At 36.9% G+C, this 9,234-nt stretch overlaps 1 long non-coding RNA gene across 1 annotated transcript; it reads left to right on the top strand.

Moving 5' to 3' along the window:
* The first annotated feature begins 1,413 nt into the window (after window positions 1–1,413).
* Window positions 1,414–3,715, top strand: LOC308394111. Its single transcript, XR_013971115.1, has 4 exons — window positions 1,414–1,746; window positions 2,623–2,694; window positions 3,274–3,375; window positions 3,549–3,715. It is a non-coding gene; the product is annotated as an uncharacterized lncRNA (long non-coding RNA).
* Window positions 3,716–9,234: the final 5,519 nt, after the last annotated feature.

The raw sequence follows: 9,234 nt of genomic DNA, 5'->3' as shown, positions 1-9,234 counted from the left end.
ATAAGAAAAAACAGGGAGAAAATATTTTCGTTTTTTGTTTTTTCTTTTTTTCTTTTTTCTTTTAAATAAATCAAGTGTTATTAAAATAACAATCTCATAAGATGAAGATCAGGGACCAACCCAGAAGTCACTGACACTTCACTAACTGTAAACTATTGGTTCAGGAATAAGTGATGGCACTGAACTTTCTACTTCACAAAAGTCAATTTATTTAGGAAATCTGAGGAAGTACTGATTTTATTTGGAGACACAAAGGAACATTTGGCACTTCCCTCATCTCACATCTGTTTCATTGTTGCACCCAATCATTCTACAACTGAAATGCCTTGGACTGCTAACCATTTCAGGCAAGTGGAGTGAACTATATTTTGCTAGACTCTCATCAGATTGGGGCTTCCCTTTATTGATCTTTGGAGAGAAGTCTTCATTATTGGTATTATTCAGGTCTTGTTCACATGTTTGTCCCAGGTTTCTCAGCCAAGAGGAGCTTAAACTCCAGATACTGTGAGTTCCTTTCACACATTGAGATCACTGATAACTTTCAGCAACGACGTGATCTTGTAGAAACAATTAGGTGTTATGGATTCAACTATAATTGCGACTCTTATTTTTTACTTTACTGGAAAACATTTCTGCATTTTACCCATATTTTATTTTTAACTCAAAATCAAAATTCCAGATTCTACTACATGTTGGTTTTGCACCAGATAGGATGACAGATTTCAGGTGGCCCTGTGTCTTTCTCTATTACATCTGCCACTGCATCTCGATAATCTTTGTGTGGCTTTTAGTGGGTCCTGACCCTCTCATATTTTGAAAAATCTATGTTTGAATCTCCCTTAATAATTCTGTTAAGAATTCTCTCCGCCTTTCTCAAAAGTTGGGTATTAGGAAAAAGTGAAATAAATATAAATATAAAGTCCCAATGTGTAGAGCACACATTAATAAATTAGTCATGTTCCCTGTGAAAGTAAATGAGCCTAATTCTTAAAGACCCCTGAAATTATTTACTAGATGTTTATTTTTTGAATAAAATAAAAATCTGAGTTTAACAAAACATTTTAATTGTAAATATCAAGCTTACCTTTCTTTCTTCCATAAAATGTGCTGGTGGGCACGCCAGCCATTTTGAAAAGGTGGGAAAAACAATTGGCAAGGCCATACCCCCACACATGTGACATAATTTTAAAGGTACGGTTGTCCTCTCTAAGAAACATCAGGACTTAGAGGAGTGGCCAGTAGAGTAGGAGAGCTACAAGCAAAAACTAAATGTGTACTACAGTGCGCAAAAAATGAATTACTGGGTCATCAGGGGGTCTTGAGGGACATTTATAAAACAAAAAATCCCACAAACCTTAAAAGTGCACTTGAAAAGCTCACACAAGAAGGTTAACCTACACTGTAAAAACTGTGATTGGGGTTAATTAGAATCTAATAGGAGAGTAATAGTAATTATTACTCAGTAAAAACGTGTATGAGTAGTTTTAATCAAATCTAAGCAAAATTCAACAATTTTGAGATGTTCAGTTATTTAAATTTACACAGTTTTGTTTGGGGTAAATTCAGCAATGGTTTGTTGAGTAGATTTAAAAAAAATGTTTGAGTACTAAAAAAATTTAAGAAATCTAATAGATTTAACTGATGAAAGCATTTTCATTTTAATCATTGTACACTTCCGCCCATAATCCTTTGTGCCACGTGCAGGACACACGCGCTTCATGAGTGGACGTCTCCATTTTGTCAGAGGTAAGACTTCTTAATTTGTTCAAATATAAGACACGGTTTAAACAATAACGTATATCGGTTTTGAGTAAAGGTTTTAAACAGTATGATACGTCGAAATTTTATTAATAATCATCACTGTAATGATAGTATCGTATTTTTACACAAATGGCAGTTAGTGGACTGCTAGCACAAGGTCACTTTCCAAGCCTTCATGACTGTGTTACTGAACAGCTTTAACTAACCACATGTTTTACCGTATTAAAAAATATCAACGGTATATTCCGATGAGTTTTAACGTCTTTCATCCACGTTTAAAAGTTCATGAAAAGGTTTTGCGGTCAGTTGTGAGTGATTTTGTCAGCCACAGTCAGTTTTTCAAACTCCAGTTTCCAATAATGGCGGCCGCTACTAAGTTTTAAAATTACTCTTAGTAATCTTTCTGGGTCACAAAATAAACTTTTAACATATTTTCAGGCGCGAAAGTAGCTGTGTAAACATCAAATATCTGCTCGGTTTATCAAGATATCGCATGTTTGCAAAAGTGCTTCGACGTTTTCGGAGCATCTGCTACCCACCAGCTCGATAGCAAGCCGGGAGCTCGAGGGTCACTGAAGCCGCTGAGAACGGCACAACTCCCGGCACATCATTTTCAGATCACCGCGGGGTTTCGCTACTCAGTTTAAACGTAATGTATAAGTCACTTAGACAACCTAAAAATGTTATTGTTTGGTTTTTTTCAGTGTTTTATTTGTTCGTGAGTAAATCGGTTTGGCTGAGATTAAAGTTATTAGATTAGATTAGATAAAATAAAACTTTATTAATCCCCCGGGTGGGTTCCTCCTTGGTTTTTACACAGCTGACTAAACGTCAAAAATGATAATGTTGCTTTCCTTTCAGGTAATGGAAGATCCCTCAACTTAAATTCACCTGATCAGCATGGGATTGAAGTTGCAGGCTATCATAGCCAAGGTATTTTCCACAGACATTTCAGCTTGGAATTTTATTTAAAGAATTTTTTTGTCAAATTTCATTTGCATGGTGCACAGCTCCACTAATTTGTTTGCATGTTTTTGTCAGTGCAAGAGGACGCCAGGACATCACTGATATAATTAACAACACAATTATGGGTTTCATGTTTTAATTGTATTTTAAATACATGTCTATTCTTAGTAAAAAAAACAAACAAAAAACAAACAAAAAAACACAAGTACAGGTATTGCTGGGTTTTTGTTTTGTCCCAAGAAGGAAAAACCCTTTCTGACTAACATAAACTAAATTAGATAAAAAAACTAAATGACTAAATTAATGTAATTTACTAAAACGACACATTTAAAGATTGAACCTGTCAAGCATGTTGACAATACCTTTGTGTTGACTGTCAGCACCCAGGCATGTGCATTAACATCAGCTAATTATCGCACATAATGCTCCATGTGATGATAATTTGATATTTAACAGTTTTTTTTAATACTGCCAATTCTCACAGTTTTGTCTTAATAAATGGTCACTTATCTGATGGTAATTTTTGGAATTCTTGCTCATTTTCAGTCACCAAGCAATCCTAGCAATAACATAACCAGAAATCTGGTTATTCAGTGCTTGATGGTGTACCTTGGGGAGTCCATTGATCAACTGATCAAAGAGTACAGTGTAAGTGTTGAAGTAGAAACATTATTCTGTTTTTGTTATTCATATGTGTTTGTCAAGTTTCAAATAATTTGAGGCATTATCATGTTTTATTTGTCATTCAGCTACAGGATGTGTCCAGGAAATATTTCATGTGTGCAACTACAGTCAGAAAACCCATGTGTTTGTTGTTTCAGGATGCTGATGAGGATGGTGTGTCACAAGATCTTTCTGAACAGAGGATGAAAATCTACAAAATCAAGGCTGTTGGATCTGAGGAGGATGACATTGGCATTGTGCTGGAGGGTGTGAGAGTTATGCCTGCTCTGGGCAATTTTCCAAGAGCATGCGCAATGCTGGTTGGATTGACATATGCAGTTGATCTTGCCTATCCCAAAGAGCTAAAATACACCTTGGAAGTATTCCAGAAACTTTTCCTTGAACTGGATTGTGCTAAGCTCTCACCAAAAGTGAACAGCCTCAAGAACAAGTTATTGGCTTAAACGAGGACTCTGAAAGAATGAAAGGGAAGTAAGCTCACTGAAAACCTTTGGTTTGTCTTTGTTAGATGCAGCTATCTTTTCAGTTTTTAAGTTAATTTCATCTTATTCATATCTTACCCAAATGACCTGCAATGTGTCAGGCTGTATTTGTGCTCTTCATTTTAATTTTGTTTTTTATTACCTACAAGTTTCTTAGGAATATTCTGTTTGAAAGGCAGCAAATTGGAGGAATCACTAGTGAAGCTTTTCTTTGTTTATAGTGTATGTTACTATAAAACATTGGTTTAAAACAACTTTAAAATTTAACAGAAGTGCAGTCCTGTAGCTGTAGAAATGTTACTTCCTCTTACATGTGTCTTAGATTTTCTCAGGTTAAACATCCAAATTGGGATAAAAGGTTGATTTACATTATTGATATTCCATGTACATGAGTGAAAAACCTTTGTTCTACAGTTATATTGAGTGATTCAATTTAACAAAAGATTGACAAACTAAAGTTTTTGTTTGTCAATCATAAATAAGTAACAGAGATAAAGGAAACGGTAAAGGATATTCAAATTTCATGTTCATGTTGATATTACAGTCTAAAGATTAATTTCTTTTTTACAAAACTGGTTTACATTCATGCAGTTTATGTTGCTGTTGCTCTGTACACAAAGCTGTGTGATAAACTGTTTATGACACTAAAACAAATTTACAGCAGAGGAATGTATTTAGGAGATCAGGAGATTGTTGATGAGAATTCAGTGTATACGAGCAGAAAAATGTTATATTATAAATTACTGTGTTTTATTTTCCACAATAAAACAAATTACTGTTTTGATGTTTTCTTTGTGAAATTGATTCATTTTACTCAGAAAATAAGTAAAATTCATTTCATTTTCTCTTATTATTCAGTCATTATTTTTAAGGTTTATTTGGAAAATTATTGAATCCAATTTTAGTTTTACTGAAAAAACAAGAAGATTTCATTTCTTTGTAATGGATATTTTAGGAAGTTTTTACTAAACCTTTGCCAGATAGTTAGTAAATTCAAAGTAATTTTTCTCAGACACTTATTTCATATCAATTATTTTTTTTGGTAAAGTTGGGCAATTTCAACCTTCAGTTTGAGATTTTGACCCTAAATCCAACACATATTTACAGTTTAATTCTATTAATATCTACTTTTGTTTTCTATTTGAATTTAATTAACATTTTCTCTACATTTTACATAAATCTTTTGAAATTAAAATCTACTTAATTATTTCAAGTGTCACTTTGTTGCCATAACTTTTTTAAGTAACCTCTAGTCACAGTTTTTACAGTGTAGCTTACCTAGAAGACCTCATCAGGGGGAGCACACTCCCCCTCTTTTTAGAGCTCACCCACTTAACTCGCATCCCAAGAAAACAGCTAACCCCAGATAAGGCAGCGTGATGCATCCCGAGATAACAGGACTGGGACATCTAAATAAAGGTGTGAAACAATCGCCTTCAAAAGGTTATCAATTCACTTCAACCAAAATTAGGACCACTCGGTGCGGCAAGAGTTAATAGTCTCAATACCCAAGGATAACCAGAAGAGCATGATTGATATGATGGAACTGGGATTTTGTTACACTTAATTTTTGTAAAACACAAATAAAATTAAATTGAAACTAAGGATTTTCAGAAAATAAAAACTAGACTAAACTAGCAAAGAATTGGTAAAAACTAATTACAACTGGCAAAAAATTGAAAATCTGGAGTCGAAACTAAATAAAAAATAAAACCTAATGAAAATGGCGAAACGTTTAAAACCCTGGTGCAGAGATTGGCAGGACAGTCAGCGTTAAAGCCACTTTTGACAGTCCATACTAGGATGGCATTGGACATCTTCGGGGCGGAGGAGGGTTGGTGTGACCAAGGTGTGGTTTGGCTTGTTGTATGTATATTTGAGATCATATGGCTATGGATGGACCAGTTACCAGGGCATGGAAGGAGGACAGACTCATTAAAGGAGGAGAAGGAATTTCCTGGGATTGGAGATCCTCTGGGTGAGTGGTTGATTAAAAGCATGCATAAAATAGAAGTTATATGTTGTTATTGATTGGTAATAGATTGATAATTGGCCACATTTACAGCTGTATTGACTTGTTGTGGACGTAGTCGACTTCAGGTTTAAACACTCTCATTAACAGGTTGAAAATAGTGACATTAAAGGAAGAGTATGCAGCACCACCCTGTCAGACGCCAGTGATGGTGGAGCTCACTGATGAATCAGGTGAGCTGGATTCATGGCTGATTCAAAACTAAGATCCCCCTGCTGTGGTCAGTAAGGGGAGAAAAGGGGGAAATAAAATTAAGAATAAAAGAGGCATTTATAAACGTTTAGGTGTCAAGTGAAACGGGACAAAAGGGGGTGTTTTACTGTTATTTTAATATCAGCATTATTATTGTATGAGAATCATGCAACAAGCATTGCATCGATGATCATTTATTGAAGCTTTTGACCTTATACTAACATCTGTGTTCCTGTGATTGTTATAACTTCTGATGAATCTTCTATTTACAGGTGTTAGGATAATGATATAATTTTTCATTGCAGGTGTAACCATGATCATTTTTATACATATTGCAACTTGTTGCTCATTGTAGAGTTGTGCTCAAGTTAATAAGGGTTAAAAGCTACAGTCAGCGCGAATGTCTGACTGATCTATTGAGGGAAAAGGCTTCGAGCATGGAGGGCCGCACGCGCTTACAAAACACTGATATCATGTTATTCTTTGTGATCTTTTCTTAAATTATGTCTTTAAAGTTAGTTTAAATAGTGGCAGTTAATTAAACGAGATTTATTAAAATATTAAATACCTGAGTCAGAACGTTACACGCGGATCACCTTAAGAGTCTGGGAAACTTTGTAGCTGCCTAACTTTTTTTGAATGTTCTAGCTCCGTTGATTTGACACATTGGAATGTGTCAAAAAAGGGGGGGAAGGTTGAGCTTTAACATCAAACAAGGATTATTTGAACATTTTATAACTTCATTTGTGTCTTTAATACCTTAGGAATGGTAAAGCTTAAGCTAATAGCGGTCCGAGAAGACGGACCTTTTAGAGAATCAGTGAAAAAGCATAAACTATCACTTTCATGTTTAATCATTACTCATTGAAATGAACTGAATAGCGCTTAGAAGATTTGTTAATTTTTTTTTGTCTTTTGTTAAAAAGAGGGGTTTCAATAATTTTCAGACACACCTTGCAAATGTGCTTATAACGAGTTGGCACTTGGCCTTTTGAAGGTCAGAAGCTTCGTTCGGCGTGACTGTCCGGACTGATAAAGTGTAGGAAATGCCTTGAGTGCAGAGGGCTAAATGCAAACACGCTTACACACACACAAGATATGATTAGAATAAGTCCCTGGGACATTCTGAATGTTTTAGACCAATTCTGAATCACTAGAAGGTCAGTAGATAACAACATTAGATTATTAGGGTTAGGAAGAGGGGTGTTTTGGTTTTCTGTCTCTTACAGAGAAAGGAACAGACACCAGACGAGGTCACAGAGATGCGAGGATCCTCCGTAGCAGAGTCAGACACAGTGACTGCCGAGACATCAACTGGGTCCAAGGGTCATGGCGTTTGGGCTCCAGCTAGTCACCACAAAAGGATGGATCCCATAAACACAGCAATAACCATGAAGGGGTTGGCGGAAATCCGGGAACACCAGACCAACGAAGTTCGAGAGGCTTTTGGGCAAAAAGGGGACACCTTCCTGTTCCTTTTTCTGGAGAATACACAGATCGTTGTTTGAAATCGGGGCAGAATAATCCCCTGATCTGTGTTACGACTGAAGGGTTGTCTAACCCCTAAGGTTGAAGAATGAAGAGCAGAGGATCACCCAACTGGACGACACTGGTAGCTGCAGCAATAGAATAAAGGCTGAAAGCAGTGGGAGACAAGGAGAGTGTCATCTGGACCTGCTACTGTTGGAATCATAGTTTTTCTTGCATCTGAATTGCGCAAACACAGAGGTCATCCCACATATGGTTCGCCCCTCAGGGGGACAAAGGACCTCAGGAGTGAGAAGAGATGAACCCGGCCACACTGAATTGAAGGGTGTTTGTGAGGTCATTATTCTAATGACCTCATCAGGGGGAATTGTTAGATTATAATATTATTTTATGCCATGTTATACCCCTAATTAAAGATTGTGAATTATTATGTAGTTTTAGTTTGCATTATTCTCCTGAATTAGAAGAAGCTGATAACTATTACATTAGTTAAACTGATTTGCATTACATTAAACTGCTGACTTGTTGTGAATGAATGATATTGTTTTATGATGCATTATACTGCTGAGTTATAAGAAATCTAATTTGTCTGAGTAGAAGAGAACAGAGTGTGCTGGAGTTTTCTGCCCCATTTCAGCAGGAGCAGATAAACAGGGAGCCAAGGTCGTAGCTCAGGCGCTGTGTGAGAGAAAGCATGTGAATGTTTAGGCTTTGTATGATAAGGTGGAGGCACCAGAGGCTATAAAAGTTTGAGCAATGCTCCACCATTTTGAGATTTTGAGGCTGTCTGCATCAGTGTCCATCTCCCACGCGTGTGTTCATTAAAATCATCGTTTGACTCAACCCGGCCGGACCAGTGTTGTTATTGTGGTTTTTTCTCTTGTCTCCATCCCCAATATTTTGAACCTTAACAATAGATAGATAGATAGATGGGGGAAAAGCTCCAGTAACATGAGACTGTACTCTAAGCAGAAGGAAGAAGCCCAGTGGCTAGTGAGTGTCAGAACCACTGTCTAGGATGAGACAACAAACATCCTTGAGTACATCAGAGTACATCGAGCTGGACTGATAGCAGAGAGGAATGTCTGTCCTGAGTATGGCATGAAAATCCAGAGTTAAAAATGTGATATGCCCCCTCAGGGTGGTGAAGAATTACCATGCTAAGATCCTACTGGTTTTCAGATACAGACAGACAAACTGATGATGGCTAACTAACCAGACATAGTAGTGGTGGAGCAGCAGAGGAAGACGGCCACAGTGATAGATAGTAGCTATACCAAGTGACAGCAACATCAGGAAGAAGGAACACGAGAAGCTGGAGAAAAACAAGGGCTCAGAGAAGAGCTCGAGAAGATGTTGAGGGTGAAGTTACAGTGGTCCCAGGGGTAATCGAAGCACTCAATGCAGTGACCTCAAAACTGGGTGAGTGGCTCCAGCAGATCCCAGGAACAACATCCGAGATCTCTGTCCAGAAGAGCGCAGTCTTAGGAACGGCAAAGATAAAGCACAGGACCCTCAAGCTCCCAGGCCTCTGGTAGAGGACCCGAGCTTGAAGAATAAAGACCACCCTTTTTATACATATATACACAAACAGCTGATAATCATCTTCAAATAATGTCAATTTTACAG

This window comes from Rhamphochromis sp. 'chilingali' (assembly GCF_963969265.1).
Source record: "Rhamphochromis sp. 'chilingali' genome assembly, chromosome: 3".
Taxonomy (NCBI): domain Eukaryota; kingdom Metazoa; phylum Chordata; class Actinopteri; order Cichliformes; family Cichlidae; genus Rhamphochromis; species Rhamphochromis sp. 'chilingali'.
This window is presented reverse-complemented; position numbering and strand designations above follow the sequence as displayed.